At 41.4% G+C, this 20,955-nt stretch overlaps 1 protein-coding gene across 2 annotated transcripts in view; it reads right to left on the bottom strand.

Annotated features, from left to right (window-relative positions):
- LOC311081602 (protein NLRC3-like) overlaps positions 1-20,955 on the bottom strand; it is a 649,618-nt gene that overhangs the window by 473,854 nt on the left and 154,809 nt on the right. The gene's annotated exons all lie outside the window — the stretch shown is intronic.

The raw sequence follows: 20,955 nt of genomic DNA on the forward strand, positions 1-20,955 counted from the left end.
CAAAAGCCGAATCCCGGACATTTTGGGCGATCTTGAAATCCCACGCAGACTCATCACCATGGAGACTCACTAGTAGCCTTTTTTAATTTTGTTTTTTTTCACATAGTTTTACATCCTCTCATAAACTTACATTGTTTGAAAATATTGATTTATAAAGAAAACATATGATCTTAATTCTGAGTATGAGCATTTTTGTGTAGTCCACTTGTAGGGTATATAGAATATATGGAAGTGAGCATCCCTATCCCCTACTCAAGAGCAGAGCCTTGAAGTTGGAACTTTGAAAGGAGCAGAGCATTGGCGTGCCATTATGTAGCTGCCATTAGGGAGCAATGAAATATCACCTAATTTCCTCATTACCTTCACCTGGGAATGTTCCCATGACAGTTCAAAGCTAGACTAAAAACACATCTCTTTGACCTAGCATACACATAACACATTATAGACTTCTATACTTCAATAATTCAATGTTAGGCTGCATAGATTAGGTCAGCCGGAACCGAGAACACTTCCCATAAATCCTGATGTACTCGTTACATCATGAGAAGAATGGCATCTACGGCAATTTTAGTGTCTTTGTTTATCCCGAGGTTTTCCCGCAGCCTGCCGGATCCAGGCCATATCCAGATCTGACGAAGGACCTTCGCCTGGACCCGATGACAACGCAGTGTCACAACTAGTCTCTCCCTATGGAGGATCCCTTTACCACTCTACAGATAAAGCATTGTCGGGAAAATTCGTTTCGCGTACCTACCCCAAAGTGACAAAATAAAATAAAATTCTGTATAAAAATTTATAAGGAAAGACCAGTACTTTATCTGTGCGGAGGTTTGTAATTCCCTACAAACCAAGCCTAAACATTCAAACGCACATAACTATAGAACCAATTCTTAATGCGCATGTGAACGCCATCAGTGTTTATCACAGGTTCGCGTTTAAAGAGAATGGAAGATCCTCCACCATCGGACCCAACTCCTTGGCACACACTCTGGGCTCTCGTAGTTGGTCTCGAATTCCCGCCAGGATCTCCCTTCTCCATTGTACCATGGATAGTTGCTGATCCCCTGGTGGTAGCGACAATGGCTGGGTGCTGTAGCTCCCTCTCGGAACTTCGTCGCGGTTAATAGATGTTGCACCGTCCCTCCTCTCTACTTCCACAGAAGTTTCTTTCGTTGGCCATCCCAGCTTTTGTACCCTCTTTCTTATGGCTTCCAATGAACAATGAATGAAGGGAAGTCACCAGGTCTTTCTTTAACATTCCCTCCCTCCATATTCTCCCTGCCTGTTCAAGCAGTTCATGGTCCTCCTCCCATGACCAAACCTTTCCTTGTTTGGGCACTGGGAAATTAGAAGCCATAGGTGGATGGGCCATATTCTGATCTCCTGCTGCACCCATTTCCAACGAAGCTGACGTACTCGTTGTAATCATCACTTCCTGGATGGTACCAGGCAGCTCCCACTTCAGTCCTGGGAGTCTCTTCCTCAGAGCCTCCTTTGAACGGTGGGAAAGGAATGCAGATACCATGATTAGATAGTCTTTTTTCATCATGCCCCCCTTCCATTCTCTATCCACAATCTCATATAGCATGAGATCCTCATCCTCGTCCCAGGCCTTACGCTTGGTCTTAAGCAGCCTGATTCTTTCCTCATTCACTTCCAGAGGGTGACAATGATGTTGATGCATGCCTAAGCTTCTCAGCGTAGGAAATATCATCTGACAGTCTCTACATGTGCTGGTTTCTCTCTGAACAGACATGGCTGATTTTGCTTCACTTGCCCTTCTCCCTTCGCTGCTTTCCTGTAGACCAGAGGGCCCAGGATTTCTCTTTATTTCTTTGATACGATAACCAGCAAAAGTCCCCAGAAGGTAATCCCCTGTATTGAATTATACGTTTATCTCTGTAAAGCTGCTTTGAAACAATCTACATTGTTAAAAGCGCTTTATAAATGAAGAGACTTGACTTGACGTGTGTGTGTGAGAGAGAGAGAGAGAGAATTTCTTTGCTCTCAACTTTAAAACTTGACGTCTCATTTTTGGACCATGCATTACCTAACATATTTCTTACCTATGAAACTTATTTAAACATGACAAAAATGTGTGAAATATATCACAAACAAAAACACAACTTGAATTGCTTTGTTTGTAAGTCAACTTGAACGTAAGACTTGGCTTTTCTTGCCAAGACAAAGCTGAGATCAAACCCCCTGCAATAAAACAACAACACACACCCCTGGAGGGAAAACGTGAGAGAAAGAGCACAGGACACCACCTTGTCCAAACTTATCTCCTTGCTTATCTGTGCAACCACTCTCTGCCGACTCCCTTCCTGTTCCCCTGATTAAAGTCACTGAGAATATCTGTATAGTTTTTTCCTTTCATGTTTTTTTCTTTTTGCAGCATTCAGGTGTTGATATAAAAAAATACTTGAAGCTAGAATAAAATGTTTTTTTTGTTTTTTTTAAGCAGAGGCTCTGTTTTTACTTTTGGTATATTATATGTTCAGATATTCATACAACAAAATAGTCTGGAGCCATAAAAGTTGTGTAAATGATCTTAAAAAAACACTGGCACTGGCAAAAAACCCCACAATTTTCTTATTTCTTAGGCTCCACTGACTATTCTTGTGTAAGTCTGCCCGTGTGTAACTTCTTTCCATTAAGTTATGTGCACATCTTGGACACACCTAGACAAAACAAGAACTAGGCCTTGGACACTTATACACTGGCAAGCAAACAGGAACTCAAGACACACACATCCATATGAACATCTGACCTTTCTTGTCATTATATTTCTTAATATGCCATATATGGTAGAGGTTGATCTTTGAGTTCTATGATTTGGATGTACTGGATTTCGTGAATGATTCTGCTTTATCTTGTGTATAAACATGACTCTTTGTAGAGGAGTTTTGACTAATGTGCTGATTAGGTGATTGTGCTCGCCCCAGGGTGTCAATCAAAACACATCACAGGATTCAGAATCTTCTCATATTTACTTTGTATTAGTGTGTATATGTGCAGTCTGAATAAACAAATGAATAACACAGTATTCATACATAATAATATACATGTATGTCATTCTACATCCAATACAATTCTTAGGGTTTGGACTGCACTACCGAAATTAACCGCTAATGAGGATCGTGAATTTTCCGTGTCTCTGAGAAAACTCTGAGTAATCATCATATATCGGCAGGGTTGCAGAAAATACGACAAATACTATTAACTTGACAATCATTAAAGGTGTTAATATTACACTAAGTAACCACAAGCAAGGAATAGGTGGGACGTCTCCCTGAAATTCACACCACTGTCGGGGCACGTCCAGACGAGCGCAGGAGCGTAGGTTTCAGCTCAAAATTCTGTCCAGAGGCTGAGAACTGGACGTCCCACGTACAACCTATCCCATTAAAAAATTTAGGCTTTTCGTGGACAGTGGAATTTGGAGGTTCTGAAGGCTGCAAATCGCTCAGGGGGGCCCCAAGAGTAACGGAAAAGTGATATTTAATTCATTTTATAAATATTTATATTTATTTATTATAATATAATATTTTTAATCAATCATGTTATCAAAATATAAAACAGATCCCACCTGTAACTTATTTGACAGTGTTCCTGTAAGCTGTCCATGGACAGTTCAATTTTATGCAAATTATTCATAATTAATGGCTGTAATGTATATCAGTGTGTTGTGTTGTGTCCCCTGTGTGGTGTACAGTAGGTTTCACCACATAAAAGCACTGTAGTTATGAAATATGACCTTTTAATGGAATGTCCACGGAAAGCCTAGAGGGGCCCTGTCAAATAAGTTACTCACTGACCTTCACCACATTGTGTGAAATTCCCAAATCATTAAAGGAATTCAAACACTGAAAATTTCTAAGTCGAAAACAACATCCCACCTGTAACTTATTTGACAGGGTCTCTGTAAGCTGTCCGTGATCAATGCATTAATAGGTCATATTTCATACTTATAAATATTGTATTTATTAAAACAATGTAAAGTGCACAGGGAAGACAATCAAACATGTTGGGGGTACTTTACATTTAATAAATGTGCATAATTAGCCTCAAAATGACATGTCCATGGAAAGCTTACAGGAACCCTGTCAAATAAGTTACATGTGGGCACAGGAAGGGCCCACCTGTAACTTATTTGATGGGACCTCTTTAGGCTGTCCGTGGTCAATGCATTAATAGGTCATAATTCATAATTAAAAATATTTTATTGCTTAAAAGGGATACTTCACTTTAAAATGAAAATTCTGTCTTCATTTACACACCCTCAAGTTGTTTCAAACCTGTATGAATTTCTTTCTTCTGCTGCACAGAAAGATAGATATTTTGAAGAATGTCAGTAACCAAACAGTTAACTGGAACCATTGACTTCCATAGTAATTTTTTTTTCTTCCCTACTAAAGGAAATCATAGAGTAGAGTGCATAGGGAAGACAATCAAACATGTTGGTGTACTTTACAGTTCATGATTCTGCATTATTAGCATTAAAATGACATGTCCACAGACAGCTTACAGGGACCCTGTCATATAAGTTACAGATGGGCACTTCCTGTAAAATCACTCAACTGCTGAAGTCAAAAACAGCATCCCACCTGTAACTTATTTGACAGGGTCTCTGTAAGCTGTCCGTGGTCAATGCATTAATAGGACATAATTAATAATTATAAATGTTTTATTTAGGAAAAGCTATGGGTCAATACACAGGAAACACCATATAACAAGTTTATGTACATTTCAGCTCATGAAAATGATGAATATGCATACAAATGCATTGTCCACGGAAAGCCTATCTGGATCATGTCAAATAAGCTATAGTTGGTATGTTTTGGTGAAATAGATGAGACAGATAAAAACATAATTCAAAAAATTAAATTGTTGAACCATGATTTACAAACGTTGATTTTCCTTGATTTCTAAAAGTACAAAATTACAGTAAAACAGAACATAGGACAGTAAAACAAGATATTTACAATATATAAAATGCAATAAATATAAAACTCTGAAAATATTTTAACTATATACATTTATAAATGTACAGAAAAAAAATATTTACAAATTAATTAGGTCACTGAGGTCAACAGTGCAGAGGTCTGTGCTTTCCTGCAGAACTTGGCAAATGAAAAAAGGAAAAGGGAAACAAAGAACAATAATTAAACAAAAAAATAAATACCACAACAACAAAACTTGGTTTCATGCATGTAAACTTATCACCTATTACTTACCTTGCGGACCTGCAGACATCTGTTGATCCTCAGCAACCAGCTTGAATAAATCATCTAAGAAGAACAAGAAAAAGTTAATATTTTTTTCTTAATGTCCTGTTCATGGAAAAAACAATACAGTCCAAGTTTAAACAATTGTTCACCTGATACCTACCTAGGCTTTGAACTTCCTGCTGGGGCTCAATGTCATCCAGAAGAAGGTCTACAATAAAAACTTGTATAAACAATATAGCATAATTACATGTTGATCACTTACACACACACACAAACAGACTCAATAGTTTGTTCAACATCTTGTAAAAAAATATGTTATTCCTTTGCAAAAAATCATTCAAAACCTTCCCAGCAAATGGAGGGGCTCTCTGAAGGTTGTGGCTCCTTTAGGGACATCCAGAGCTGACAGGACTGGAGGGTCTGGTTATTGACGGTCCCATAGAATTTGAAGTTGTTCCTTAGCAACCTTCAATTCTAACTCCTTTGTCAACAACTTGACCCGTTTTCCCTGAAGAGAGAGTTTTATTTTTTACATGAATTCACAAAAACAAGTATGCTAGTTTGAGATTATACTTACTGTCAGCTCTGGATGGCCCCATTTAAAGTGGCGCTCCACGTTGTCATAAACGATGCCATACTCGGGACACCTGAGGTTCCTAAGCTTTATCCGCCCCCTTGCCAGTCGCAGCAACACCTTTCTCTCCTCCGCGTCCTCAATTTTATGCTGCGACCTCAGGTGGTGCCTCAAATGAATTATCTTGGCCGGGCACAGTGGACAAGTCAGTAGCATCTTTAAAAAATGGAAACAAAGTTAGTTCACACAGGTGGGCACAGTAAGGGCCTGTTACTTTATCCTCTACAGTAAAAGACCTGGGTGTTATACTAGACTGCAACCTGTCTTTTGAAAATCATATTTCATATGTTACAAGAACAGCCTTTTTCCACCTTAGAAGCATTGTTAAGCTACGTAATATGCTTTCAGTTTCTGATGCAGAAAAGTTAGTTCATGCATTCATGACCTCGAGACTAGATTACTGTAATGCTTTATTAGCTGGTTGTCCTGCATCCTCAATAAACAAGCTACAGTTAGTCCAAAATGCCACCGCTAGAGTTCTTACTAGATCAAGAAAATATGATCATATAACACCAATTTTATCATCACTACATTGGATACCTATAAAGTTCTGTATTAATTACAAGGTATTGCTACTGACTTATAAAGCCCTAAACGGCTTAGCTCCAGTCTATTTAACGGATCTTATATCGCCCTATAATCCATCGCGCTCTTTAAGATCACTTAATTCAAGGCTTTTGGTCATACCTAGGATATCCAGATCAACCAAGGGAGGGAGAGCATTTTCACATTTAGCTCCAAAACTCTGGAATAGCCTTCCTGATACTGTTCGTTGCTCAGACTCGCTCTCCCAGTTTAAAACTAGATTAAAGTCGCATCTCTTCAGCCAGGCATTCATATAATAATTTTAATCTTACAGTTAAATCCGACCTCTAGGGGGGGGCGCTGTTGGACACCGAGCATGTAGGACGTGTCTCCCTTTTGCTCCGCGAGTTTGTGTTTATTTTAACTTTTTAACACAGTTTCTCTTCACTAATTTGTCCGGTGCGCAATTGTGACAAGTACTTGGTCAGTTTCGGTGTGCTTTAAGGTAATTTCAACCGACAATGGCAGCTGCACGTGGAAACTCGGCTCGCACAGGCCGTGCTAAAGCTTCACCCTCGACTGAGCCCGCATCTCCGCCGAAGGTGGTCACGGACCCTGAGTGTGCGCCCAATTTGGATCACCTCCGGGCTATGTTAGACCAGTTGAAAGGGGACATTTGCGGCAAAATAGACTCGCTGTCTTGCGAGCTTCGTGCGGACATTTCTTCGGTTAGAGAGGAGCTTAGGCACGCAATTGAACCGATGCAACAAAAACTTAGCTCCCATGATCAAGCTATCACGGAGTTGCAGCGCGCGTGCACTGACCACAGTGACCTGCTAACTTCACTGGATTCAACAGTTTCCACGCTGAAAGCCGAGGTTAAACTGCTGACCGATAAATGTGAGGACCTGGAGGGTAGAGCGAGGAGGAACAACATACAGCTGGTAGGTGTGCCGGAGGGGGTCGAAGGTGCGCGCCCAACCGAATTTATTGCCCAGTTGTTGATGGACTCCCTTGGCCTGGATGAGTTGCCCCTGCTCGATCGTGCGCATCGCACTCTCCGAGCCAAGCCTAGTGATGGTAAACCACCCCGACCCTTTGTGATTCGTGTGCACTTTTTTCACGTGAGGAATGACATTTTACGCCGGGCCAGCGAGGCTCCTCTTCTCCACCAAGGCAAAAAACTGTTTCTCTTTCCTGACTATACTTCGTCAGTTGCGAAGAAACGTGCTGCATTCACGGACGTTAAACGTCTGTTACATTCGTGTCCTGGAGTGAAGTTCGGATTGAGGTTTCCCGCGACTTTGAAGATCACTCTTCCCGGTGGAGCTACACACACCTTTGAGGACCCAGCCACTGCAATGGACTTTGTCAAGGTGAACTTAAAGTCTGGTGTCTCTTCTGGAGCTACAGTTTGAAAGCGGGTGGCAGTTTGTTCGGTAAACTGGGGGTTAATTTAACCCGTTCTCTGTTGGTAACGTTAAGCTGCCCTGCTTTAAGTTTGTGTCACTTGGACTTGAGTCACTTTTCATATTTTTCTACTGTGTTTGTTTACATATTTATTTAATGCTTTATTACAAACTCGCATGAGCACTACTGGTTTGTGCTGTTAATGGAGCGTGTTAGGATGTTTTTGGTAGTTTGTGGGATTTGCTCGCGTCTTGTTTGGGAAGACGCTTCAGCTCGTGGGGTGGTGGGTGGGTGTGTGAGGAGTTCTCTCTTTTTCTCTTGCTGTGTGTTTTGTGTTTTGTTTAGTCAGGTCGCCCATGTTTTAATTTATTTCTGTGACTGTTATACATTCCATGCTGCAGTGTACACTAATACTTGACTAGCATGCAGCAGTCTAGTATGCCACGACAATCAGGGACAGGACTCAAATTTGTTAGCTGGAACTGTAATGGTCTAAATCAGCCTATTAAACGTAGCAAAGTTCTTCACCATCTTCAACAATTAGGTGCTCATATTGTCTTCCTTCAAGAGACTCACCTAAAATCTTCCAGCCATATCAGATTAAAGGGGAGGTGGGTCAGTCAAGTATTTCATTCTAGTTTTATTGGTAAATCTAGGGGGGTTGCAATTTTAATTCACAAATCGGTTCCTTTTGTGTGCTCTAATGTAATAGCTGACCCCAATGGTAGGTTTGTGTTTGTAACAGGACAGTTATATAGTAATTCTGTGATTCTGGCTAATGTGTATGGTCCAAACTGGGATGACGACAATTTTTTCCATCAATTGTTCGCCAAATTACCTGACATGTCCACACATCTACTTATTATGGGGGGTGACTTCAACTGTTGGCTTAATTCTGTATTAGATCGTTCTTCTATTAGACCAGGAGTGCCCTCAAAGTCCTCTAAGACCATTTTATCTTTTATGGATGAGTTCTCGGTCTCTGATCCATGGCGCTTTCTTAATCCGTCTGGTAAAATGTATTCTTTTTTCTCTCATGTACACCACTCCTTTTCTCGTATTGATTATTTTCTCCTGGACAACCGTTTTCTCCATTCTGTTCAGTCTTGCTCTTACGACTCTATTATAATATCAGATCATGCTCCGACCACACTGGAGTTATTCATACAGGAGCGCGAACGTGCGTGCCCCCCTTGGCGTCTCAATACGCGCTTGTTATCTAATGAGGATTTTGTTAAGTTTGTTTCTAATCAAATTGACTTTTTTCTTACTACCAACAGAACTCCAGGGATCTCAGCCTCTCTTCTTTGGGAGACTTTGAAAGCATACATTAGAGGTGAAATTATTTCATACAGCAGCTATGAGAACAAACAGAGGGAAAAAAAATGAAAGGAATTGAGGTTACGAATCTCCCAGCTTGATCATATTTATGCTTCCTCCCCATCCCCTAACATATATAAGGATCGTCTCTCTCTTCAGGCTGAGTTTGATGTTCTTTCTACTAAAGAGGTTGAGGAGCTCTTATTTAAGGCTAAATATTGTTATTATGAATCTGGGGATAAGGCGACCAAACTTTTGGCCCATCAGCTTCGACAGGCTTCCTCCTCTCAGCAGATTTCACAAATTCATACTCCTTCTGGCGTCACAACTGATCCAAAAAAAATTAATGACCAGTTTAAACAGTTTTACTCCTCTTTATATACTTCTGAGGTTGGGTCTGATCTGTCAGCCCTGGATAGTTTTTTTGACTCACTGGAGTTGGTTAAGGTTGATGCTGATACTGCTGTGCAGTTAGAGGGCCCAATCACCATAGATGACCTTAAACGGGCAACATTTTCTATGCAGTCTGGAAAATGTCCAGGCCCGGACGGTTTTCCGACCGAGTTTTACAAAACCTTTTTTGACAAATTAGCACCAGTTTTGATAGAAATGTTCAATGAATCTCTTACTCTTTCTAAGTTACCTCAGACTCTAAATCAGGCCTCCATATCATTACTCTTAAAAAAGAATAAGGACCCTCTGTCCTGCTCAAGTTACCGTCCAATTAGTCTTTTATCTGTTGATGTAAAACTTCTGTCCAAATTATTAGCTCTGCGACTGGAATCTGTTTTGCCTTTGATAATATCTCCTGATCAGACAGGTTTTGTCCAGAACAGACATGGTTTTTTTAATCTCAGACGACTTCTCAATGTTGTTTACAATCCTTCTACGTCAATGGGGCCGGAAGCCGTAATTTCATTAGACGCGGAGAAGGCTTTTGACAGAGTGGAGTGGAACTACCTTTTTTACGCTTTGGAGAAATTTGGTTTTGGTCAGGAGTTCATTTCTTGGATTAAGTTGCTTTATTCATCTCCTGTGGCTTCAGTCAGAACTAATGACACCCATTCAGATTATTTCCCTTTGCACCGCTCCACTCGTCAGGGCTGTCCTCTGAGTCCTCTTTTATTCGCTGTTGCTATTGAACCTCTGGCTATTGCGCTTCGTTCAGAGCCACGCATCACTGGAATAACAAGATATGGTCTTGAACAGAAGGTCTCCCTCTATGCCGATGACTTATTACTTTATGTGTCCAATCTCTCTGTCTCAGTTCCAGCTGCTCTTGACATCCTTAGTTCATTTGGTCAGATTTCAGGCTATAAACTAAATTTGGACAAAAGTGAGCTGTTTCCTTTAAATCAAGGTGCCCAAAATGCTGCTCAGGGTTTCCCATTCAAAATTGTTCCATTTGGCTTTAAATACCTTGGTATACAGATTAGAGACCGTTTTGAAGATTTGTTTGATTATAATTTTGCCCCTTTGTTAGATCAGATACGGATGGACTTTCAACGGTGGTCACTGTTGCCTCTTTCCCTTGTGGCCAGGGTTAATTCGGTTAAGATGAATATTCTCCCCAAATTGTCTTATCTCTTTCAGTGCATACCTATCTTTCTCCCTCAGTCTTTTTTTCACAAATTAGACAAATCAATTACTGAGTTTATATGGAACAGGAAGGTCCCTCGTATGCGAAAGGAGCTGTTGCAGAGACCTAAGACCCTTGGGGGCTTGGCCCTTCCTAACTTGAGGTTTTATTACTGGGCTTCCATCCTTAGAGTAATTCAGCTTTGGATTTCTCTGGAGGGGGCACAAGTTCCCCCTACATGGTTGTGTATGGAGATGTTTTCTGTTAAACCTGCTTCGTTGACTGCTCTCATCCACGCTCCTCTTAGCTTTTCTCCCTCCCCTTTTTGCAATAATATTTTAGTTAAATCCACTTTTAAAATTTGGAAGCAATTTCGACGCTATTTTGGTCTACAGACCTTCTCTTTCCTAGCACCTTTATCAGCTAACCCTGTTTTTCATCCTTCCTTAATTGATGGGGCTTTTTCTTTGTGGTCTGACTATGGCATCAAGGCATTTAGGGACTTGTATATTGCTGGTACATTTGCATCTTTCCAGCAACTCTCAGAGAAATTCCATTTGCCTAGACAGCATTTTTTTAGATATCTTCAAGTTCGTAGTTTCATCCGTAATCTTAGCCCCAATTTCCCAAATCTCCCAGCGGTCTCTCTAATTGACTCCTTTCTAACCCCATTGCCTACCATTAAGGGTGCCATTTCATGTTTATACAATCTTATCTACTCTTTGCAGCTTACCCCGCAGCATAAAATTAAAACCCAATGGGAGGAGGATCTAGGGGAGGGGATCTCGGAGGAGCTGTGGGATACCATTTTGCGTCGGGTTCACTCCTCATCTATTTGTGCTAGACATGGTCTGATCCAGTGCAAAATTCTACATCGTACCCATTTCACTCGGGTTAGGCTTTCCAAAATCTATAATGATGTTGATCCCATGTGCATTAGATGTCATCAGGCTCCAGCTACCCATGTCCATATGTTTTGGTCTTGCCCTTCACTATTTCATTTTTGGACACAGATATTTCATTCTATTTCTGTTTGTACGGGGGTTCAATTTGATCCAACAGCATGTACCGCTTTGTTTGGCGTTTTACCTCCTACTTTGCAGCTTCCTAAATATAAAGCTGACTTTGTAGCCTTTGTCTCCTTATTGGCTAGACGTTTGATTTTATTGAGGTGGAAGTCTCCTGTGCCGCCTTCTCACTCGTCTTGGATCAGGGACATCCTACAGTTTGTGAAGTTGGAGAAAGTTAGGTGCTCGATACATGGTTCTCTTGCAAAGTTCAATAAAACTTGGGGTCCATTTTTTGCACATGTTGAGGGGTTGACTTTTACGGCTATTCCAGAGTAGCCACCCTGATTGTCTTCTAATTGTTAGTTTTTTTTTGTTTGTTTTTTCTTGTGTGAATTGGTAGCATGCTGGGATGTTTTTTATTTATCTCTGTAAAGTTTACATATTGGGCTTTTATTTAGCAGTGGGGGACCTTTTTGTTTTTTTGTTTTGTTCTGCTTAATTTTATTTTTTATTTATTTATTTATTTATTTATTTGTATTTTTTTTCTCTGTAGTTGTACTTGTTGTACTTGACATTGTTTTGACTCCCGAATTTACCTCTTGATTTTGTTATGTCACTGAAAAATCAATAAACAAATGTTTAAAAAAAAAAAAAATCCGACCTCTAGGTCATAAACGCCAGAGGAGAACTGGCCCCCGACTGAGCCTGGGTTCTCCCAAGGTTTTTTTTTTTCTCCATTAGGTCACCTGATGGAGTTTTTCAGTTCCTTGCCACTGTTGCCTTTGGCTTGCTCAACTTGATATTTGGGGATATTTAATTTAATTAATCAATCAACAATACTATTGATCAGCCTTTTCCACTAGAAACAAACATTGATGTATTATTTTAATTTAAGAATGTGAAGCTGCTTTGATACAATCTGTATTGTGAAAAGCGCTATATAAATAAACTTGACTTGACTTGACTTGACCTATAACTTATTTGATGGGACCTCTTTAGGCTGTCCGTGGTCAATGCATTAATAGGTTATAATTCATAATTATAAATGTTTTATTGCTTAAATCATAGAGTACAGTGCACAGGGAAGACAATCAAACATGTTGGTATACTTTACAGTTCATAATTAGGCATTATTATCATTAAAATGACATGTCCACGGACAGCTTACAGGGACCCTGTCATATAAGTTGCAAGTGGGCCCTTCCTGTGCCCAACTGTAACTTAAGTGACGGGAACTCTGTAGGCTGAAATATTCTCAAAATAATACTTTGAAATGACCTTGTCAAAGGGTTCTGTTGATACAAATATGAGGGGGTTACAGCAGCTGCTTACACCGTCTGACTGAAATGAAGTTTGAGGGTTAGGGTCGCTTTTTACATATTCAAAAAATAATTGCACCACTTGTGGTCCAAACGTATGGGTCAGCCTTAGCATTTTACATTTACATTTACATTTATTCATTTAGCTGACGCTTTTATCCCAAGCGACTTACAATTGCTATATATGTCAGAGGTCGCACGCCTCTGGAGCAACTAGGGGTTAAGTGTCTTGCTCAGGGACACATTGGTGTCTCACAGTGGATTCGAACCCGGGTCTCTCACACCAAAGGCATGTGTCTTACCCATTGCGCCACCACCACCTTAGCAAGCACAGTTTTTCCCTTAGCAGGCGCTGGAGAGTGCAGAGTGTATTCCTGTAAATATCAACGGACAGATTTGTAAGCAAGATGCAAGTTTAAAAAATCTAGATGGAAAGTGGAAAGCAACTTACTTTGCAATGTCTGCCTCAGCACTGGGAGCAGTTGCAATCATTTCTAGGTTTACATGTCGCCCAAGCATGGCTCCCAGCTCCTGGGCCAAATCTGTGGCCTCCCCTTCACCGAGAGCAGAGAAGATGCTTATCTTTGTCTTTGCTTTGATTGGCCGTTGTTCTCTGAGCTCCGCAAGGAGATCCTCTTTACGAACCTTTAGGTAAAACCAATATGTTACGGTTTTATAAATGTTTAAATTAAAGGTATAACAAATAGCTATAATGTTTATATATAGCATACAAACCCTAATGTGGCTTCTTAACAGATTGTTAGGCATGTTTTCTGCCATTATTCTTCTCTTCAGTTCATCTTGGGTTACATACCCCTTTTCCACCAAGGCAGAGCTGGTGCTGGTTCGGAGCCAGAGCCTAGTTTCAAATCGGTTCTTTGTTTTTCCACCGCCAAAGCACCAGCTCCGAACCAGTAAAACTGGTTCTTAAGTAGCACCAAATCATTGCAGGGTCTAGAACGGAGCCAAGAAAGAACCGCTTGCGTCAGAGGCTGGGGGCGGGGTTACCGTGGCCAACAAGACTGAAGAGAAACTTGTGACCGCCATTTTTAAATAGCAGCTAGTCGAGCTAATAGCAGCTCGATTATAATATCCGTCTATGTAAGTAACGGCGAGCTGCACGAACGCGTTGGATTCGCCGTGTTTGGATGCCGATTTATTTTCGCAAACCCATGAGCATCCATAGTAACGCAACGTCTATTATTGTTGATGCCTTGTTCGAGATGCATCGGAGCAGCGTGGACCGATCAGAGATTTAGGAGTGTTTGGAGATCATACGACTCCTTGTGCTTTTTGATCGCTTTCGCAGTGCTTTGATTTCATATGCTGATCGTTCTGCGAGAAGCCGATGCATCTCGAACAAGTCTGGTGTGTTTGTGTTTGGCGCTGCCGCACTAGCGTTGCTGGGCAACATGATACGTATGCAGTGACGTAAGATATAGCTCTGTTGTGGCTCTCTGGCCGGTGGAAACGCAAACGGGTTCTTAGTAAGCTCGTCAGTCGAACCAACTCTGAACTGGCAATAGCTCTAGCTCTGAACCAGCACCCGGTTCTTGTTGGTGGAAAAGGGGTAACAGTGTACTTTCTTTTGGTGCCTGGCACTGACAGCCTTCCCAGAACTGAATATTTGTTTCGTCCTCTTCTTTTTCTTCAGGTATCTTTTCTTCATCTATACCTTCTATCTTTCTTTTCTTGGCTATGTTTTTCTCTTGCCCACTCTCAGCAACCATTTGCTCCTCTTCACTTTCTGTTTCTTCTGCTTTGTTTTCCTCTGCTTCTCTTCCCTGCGCTGCAAAAGCAAAACTCAGTCAATCACCAGTATTACAAGATTATTATAGCACAGGTTAAGGACATATCATCTGCCATAGCAAAACAACAGAAAGTTATGCTTGTGCATCCTATGCTGTATTTAAAATATCTTCCTAAAAATAAAATAAAATAGTGGCGCATGATTTTAGATATTTTAACTGAATTCATTTCATCAGGCTGTAAAATTCATTAAAAAATAAACAAATACACCTTCTAAACTACTTCGCACTTTGTCCCTGATCTGTGCACGCCTTTAAAATGCATCGGCCAGTGTAAACCAGGATGTACAGTCAAGCTCATCGATTAGTTCTTTGGGAGGATCCTAGAGGAAGGAATTGAAACATAAATGATTTGTTTTCTAAAATGATTTTTTAGTGACATGCACAATGCCATGATAGGAAGAGAGAGAGAGAGAAAAAAACAAGTGCTAGCCAACATCTACGAAACCATTTTACTTACCTTCAGAAAGTTGCCGCATTCAGAGGTGTTTCCTTGCTTTCCGGGTACCTGAACTTTCAAGGCTGGCATAGAATCTGCAGAAAATATACGGGGCTTTTTCTTGTGTTTTTCCACATTTCTGTTAACTCTTCGGAGTCTTGGGCTATTTTGGCCGTTTTTGAGTACTTTTTTTCTTTTCTTTTTTGCTTAGAAACTCTACAAAACACTTCATGTACAATTACACAGACAGATACATTACAGGGCTTTCATTCCTTTAGTAAGAGGGATTCCTAAAAAGTGCAAATATACTATACAAAAGGTAAAATGAACACAAAATCAAACTATACATTATACACAAACTATACAAACTATTTATAACTAATATCAGGTGAGTTTTTTTTTTTATCTGTGCCACTCCTTAAAACAGTTTCTGTCAACAATGAGACCAAAGACATTCGCTTCATTTTCCTTCCACAAAAAAAACTACCTAAACTATCTACACTACTCCTAAACTACTCTCAAAATCTACTTAAACTTTTCCAAAAACTAGCAATAATATCTCTCTCTCTCTCTTTCTATATATATGTCTCTCTGTCTACTCCGTCAATCTCCCGACTCCCGCGGGCGCCTTTCAATTTTGCTTCTTTGCTCAGTTGGCTCCTCCTCCACTCCCTAAAATGTGCAGCCTGAAGAGCAGAGTCAGCAGATTCACACATTTTTCTCCATTTAGTTTTATGACAAAAACCGACAAAGTTATTAGAATAAATGCAACGCCTGTCGCACCCCATCTTGCGTTCTTTTACGAACGCGTCAATATTTTAAATATTTTTTTATATAAAGTTTAAATTATCATATCTCAGTTTTTACTTGGTCTATCAACACAAAACAAAAAGTAAAATAGAGTTTCAAGCCAGCACTTTCGACAGAAGTGGACGGCAGCGCTCAACGTGACTTTGTTTTTATGCTTCGACGTCTTAAACTGGTCATGTGAATTGATCACGCCGGCGTGATTGGCGACTCGGAAGAGTTAAGTTACTGAAAGACAAAAACAACCTTATTAGTCCGTCCATTCCTCGTGTTCAGATGCAGCGAGAGAAAGGCCTCATCTTTGTCGTCCTCCTCGTCTGATGCCCCAAAAGGGACGAGACTGGCTGCTCGCTGTGAACAGGACATTGGTGAACCAGTAAATAATTCAAATTCGGTCTGGGAGAAAGAAAAAGAGAAAGAGAAAGAAAAGGAACAGAAACAAGGAACGCAAAATCAAAGAGAAAAGAACACCAAGGACAAGAGGGCCCCTCAGAAATACCAAACCTGGTGGCAGCCAAACAGAAAATACTGAACTGCCGGTCCCTAAACTCCAGACAGAGGCGAGGACCCAGACTTTTGGTATTTATGAGAGACAGAAACACACACAAAAAAAGTAAGAGAACTGGTCCCTTACCCCCAAGAAACCAATCCTCTTCTTAGGAGCTTTGAATCTCGCAAACCTACTAAAAATAGAGAACGACAAGATCCAAATAGTAAGCTACCCAGGGGGCAAAAATGGAACATGCTTACCACTTTCTGAAAAATAAAACAACACCAAACCCGGAGGTACCCGTTGTGATCCTTAATTTCGGACTAAATAATCGGGAGCAAGGAAATGTCACGATTCTAAGCAAAATAGTGGAGAGATTAGCAGGAGCGACTAAATTGGCATTTCCGGCAGCAGTAATGTTCTTTCAACTAATAAATTACGACCAAAAACTACCAAACCATGCCAAAGAAAATTTGGACTTCTTCAACGAAATTTTCAAACAAAAAACTCAACATATCCCACTCTTACCGCCAAAATCTTTCCGCACAATACAGGACCACATCCACTGGACCAGGGAAACAGGAGAGGCCATGGCAAAACACTGGTTAGAGTTCCTGAAAATATAAAAGGACAAGAAGAAATCAAGTCAAGAAGAGTCTAAAACCAAGAAACAAAGAAATAAAATAAGAAACAACGAGAAATAAAGACCGAATATCCTTTAAAAAAAATAATTAAGAAAAACAACAACAAATAACAACAACAACAACTAAATATAAATATAAATATACGCTCGCTGAGAGGGGCGCTGGTCTGCCTGTGTGAACAGGACCGGCAAGGGGGTTTCTCTGGGAGAGAGCGAGGCATGCGGGGATTGGGCCGGTGTGTGCTCGCTCGTAACCGTCCGCTCTGGCATCCTTTGTGCGTGGAGTTTCTTTTTGCGAGGCTCGAGCAAAGGCAAAGGAGTGGATGTGGGGTCGTTGTCAGCGAAACTGGCCGGTTGAGCCCGCAGTGTAGAGTGCTATCTCATCACACCTCGGGCAGCCGCCCGTAGAGAGTGCAGCTTCCACGTGTTCACGGCCTAGGCAAGAAGCGCAGAGGATGTGGTGATCTCCACCAAAGAGCGGGCCTCTGCACGAGGCACAGGAGACCCGAGGATTTGGAACAACGCCTGAAATCTGCTTTTCGCAACGGCGAACACTCTAGTTTTTGAAAAACGATATAGCGTGCCGGATGGCACGGCAGAACAGTGGGCTGAAGGCGGTGTCGAGTTGAAACAGGAGCCGGCGTCCTCAGACTGCGTTGCACATGCTTGTTCCACTGAAGGCTTTTCGACAGCGGTGAAGAAGGCTTCTAATGCGGAGGTCAGCGAAGTGGAGACTCGCTGAAAGAGATTAAATCTGGTTTTATGGCGAAAATGGGGCCTTATAGATATAAGCCATGCTTAAGGATGCTTGCTCATGCATTTCAGCTGATACAGTAGCTACATAACCTCAGTTTGACAATGGTTTTGGACGATAAGTGTGCTTGAGATGATGTGGACACTTTTTGTGTCCTCACTGTTAATAATATTCTGTAATGAATGAGTGTTGGTGACATAACTGCACATAGGCCTATGGTCATTGTTATTACTGCTACTGATAAGCATCAGCTTTCAATTATTGTTAATAATAGTTGCAACTTACACTCTTAAATGTGCATTGAAAATTGCCAGCTGATAAAACCTGTGCTCCAGGGACCAGATTCATAAAACATATAAGGCTTCATGTAGCTCCTGACTGGCTGAGTTAGATGGGGATTAACACTAAACCTTAGAAAATCAGTCTATTCTCCCCACCTCTGTAACTGTCATTGGCTGTTAAAGTCTGTGCAGTGTTGTTCCAACGTCTATGCACAGCGCTAATAAGAGATCCAGTAATGCCTGGTTCAGATTACAAGATTTTTGTGTCTGTTACGATAGTCACGGTGTCAATTACACGATTTTGACTCCTAAAATCTTGTTGTGTCGTGGACAAGAAACATGTCAGACTACACGTTGTTTTCCGACCAGTCATCGCGTGCCATCACACGCACACATTCACTCGCAAACATTCACTCGCACACATACATATGGAAAGCCACGAGGTCCAAAAACACGTGAATTTTAACGCGTATTTGACGCGTTAAATATGCGTCAAATACGTTGAAATACGTGTTGTTTGTGCATGACAAATCAGCGCGTTAAATACGCGTATTCAGCGTGTATTTCATACCGTAATATACGCGTGAAATACGCGCTAAAAATCAGTTCGAATGGGTCAGTGTCATTGGCTGCTGAAGACTTGGGTCTAACCATTTCTGTGAGCTTAAGGGGGTGTACCGTTCATAGACTAGACCAGTGGTTCCCAAACCTGTCCTGAAGGACCCCCAACACTGCATGTTTTCTTTGTCTCCCTAATCAAACACACCTGATTCAACTCAGCTCATTAACCCATGTGATAATGAGCTGATGAGTTGAATCTGGTGTCGGATTTTTTTTTCTTTTTTCTCATACACGTATTATCATGACCAGCAGACGGGAATTCAAATCAACCTTTAATGTTCACGCCTTTTAACGATACAAACAACTGAAACAATAAACTTAAAATATATAAATAGGCTGTAGTAACGACGATGAATTCACCTGCGGCAAGTTTACTTTTCACCAACTCCATCTTCCTCTCTCCAGGCTAAAGGCGTGCACGCAGCGGCGTCAGGTCTGCCCCCGCCCCTCTCCATGATGCACGTTACACACAGCAGCCAGACTTTCTTTACGGTGAAAAGCAGCGATGATTAATAAAAAAAAAAAGTTCACTGAGCGGAAAAGATTAAGCCCGAGGTCCGACCCGACCCGAGTCATTTGATTATATTTTTGACCCGAACCCGGCCCGTACCCGCGGGTCCCGTCGGGTTTGTCGGGCCGACCCGACCCGTTGAGAACTCTAGTTCAGTGTTTTAAATGGGTTCCAAATTGAAATCACAGTGGTTACTAAAGAGACAAGATATTACTCTGACTGAAGTTGTTTCTGTAATACAGCCACAGGAAACCATTCTTGACGTTCTTGCAGCCTCAAGAAACCATTCCAGGTCATCATTTCAAGTCCTCCCTCAGTGTCAGATATTCTGAACTAATAGTCTGGGCAATTTGTACTTACCCCCGACTTGTCAGCAGCTTAATATCCTTAAATCTTATAGCTTCATATCCTTTATATCTTTAAACATATGTAACAGATTAAAGTCTGAAGAGAAGTTAAGGCTATAGGAATGTTGCGTTTATGTGTGTAACACATTCTGTCCTTTGGGACTTGCCGTAGGCAAGAGAGAGATGGGCATGCGCATAAGATTACCACGCACCAACGCGGGAAAGAATAAAGTGTGTGTACCGTTCATGGAACTTCTGTGTCTCGTTTTTATTATTTTATTAGACCAAAAGTGTTTAGGCGAACCCAATACAAAAGCTCGGTTACATTGGTGGCAGCGGTTTTATTTTTTTTTGTAGGTTGAATTAGTGTTTCAAGTGTGTTTCGGCGGGTGTTTAACTATTTTAGTTATCGTAACTTCTAAAGTTTATACATTAGTTAAGGTAGCACACACGGTCAACGGATTGTCATTATGTGGTGCAAGGACGAGGAGGACAGTTTTAGTACTATGTCACGGGGACCGTGACAGAGGCTATAGAAGCGTGCGAATTGATTTGCCTTCGCCGTTCTCCGGGGAGGAGAGGCAAAGCTTCGTGTGCTGGGCCAGACAGTTCGAAGTGTCGGTCAAAGCACTCACGGAAGGGAGTGGAGCCGCTTCATACAACTATGAACTGACAAGGATTTTACCTACACGTCTGTGCAACGCAGCCTTTTCTCTATGGGACAGTCTCTCTGATACTGTTAAGTCGGACTATGACGCGGTGAAGGAGAAGCTAAAAGAGGCTTTTGGAAGGAGACAGTTCATGGAGCGATTCAGAGCCAGTCTGTCTGCCCGCCCCCGCGCAGCGCGGGAGAGTTTGGAAGTGTACGCAGCAGAAATCAGCAGGCTTGTGGATGAGGCTTTTCCTGAGTACGGCGACAGAGCCCAGAGGGAAGAGAAGTTTCGCCGTTTCGTGGCGGGTCTGGACCCGGTGCTGAGGACGAAATGCTATGAGCAGGGGGCGACGGACATGGAGGAGGCTGTAATAATTGCAGGTCGGTGTGAGAACGCGAGAAATGCGGTTGATATGGGACATGTGACTGCTAATGTCAAGTATAGTCAGACTGCCGATGGGACTGTGGCTAATGTGAACTCTGTGTCGGACATTAGTGGACTGTACAGAGCGATTGATAGATTAACTGACGAGGTGAGGGGCATGAAAGTGTCTCTTAACCGTTTGGAGGA

The sequence above is a fragment of the Abramis brama genome (genome assembly GCF_963993115.1).
Source record: "Abramis brama genome assembly, chromosome: 4".
NCBI lineage: Eukaryota > Metazoa > Chordata > Actinopteri > Cypriniformes > Leuciscidae > Abramis > Abramis brama.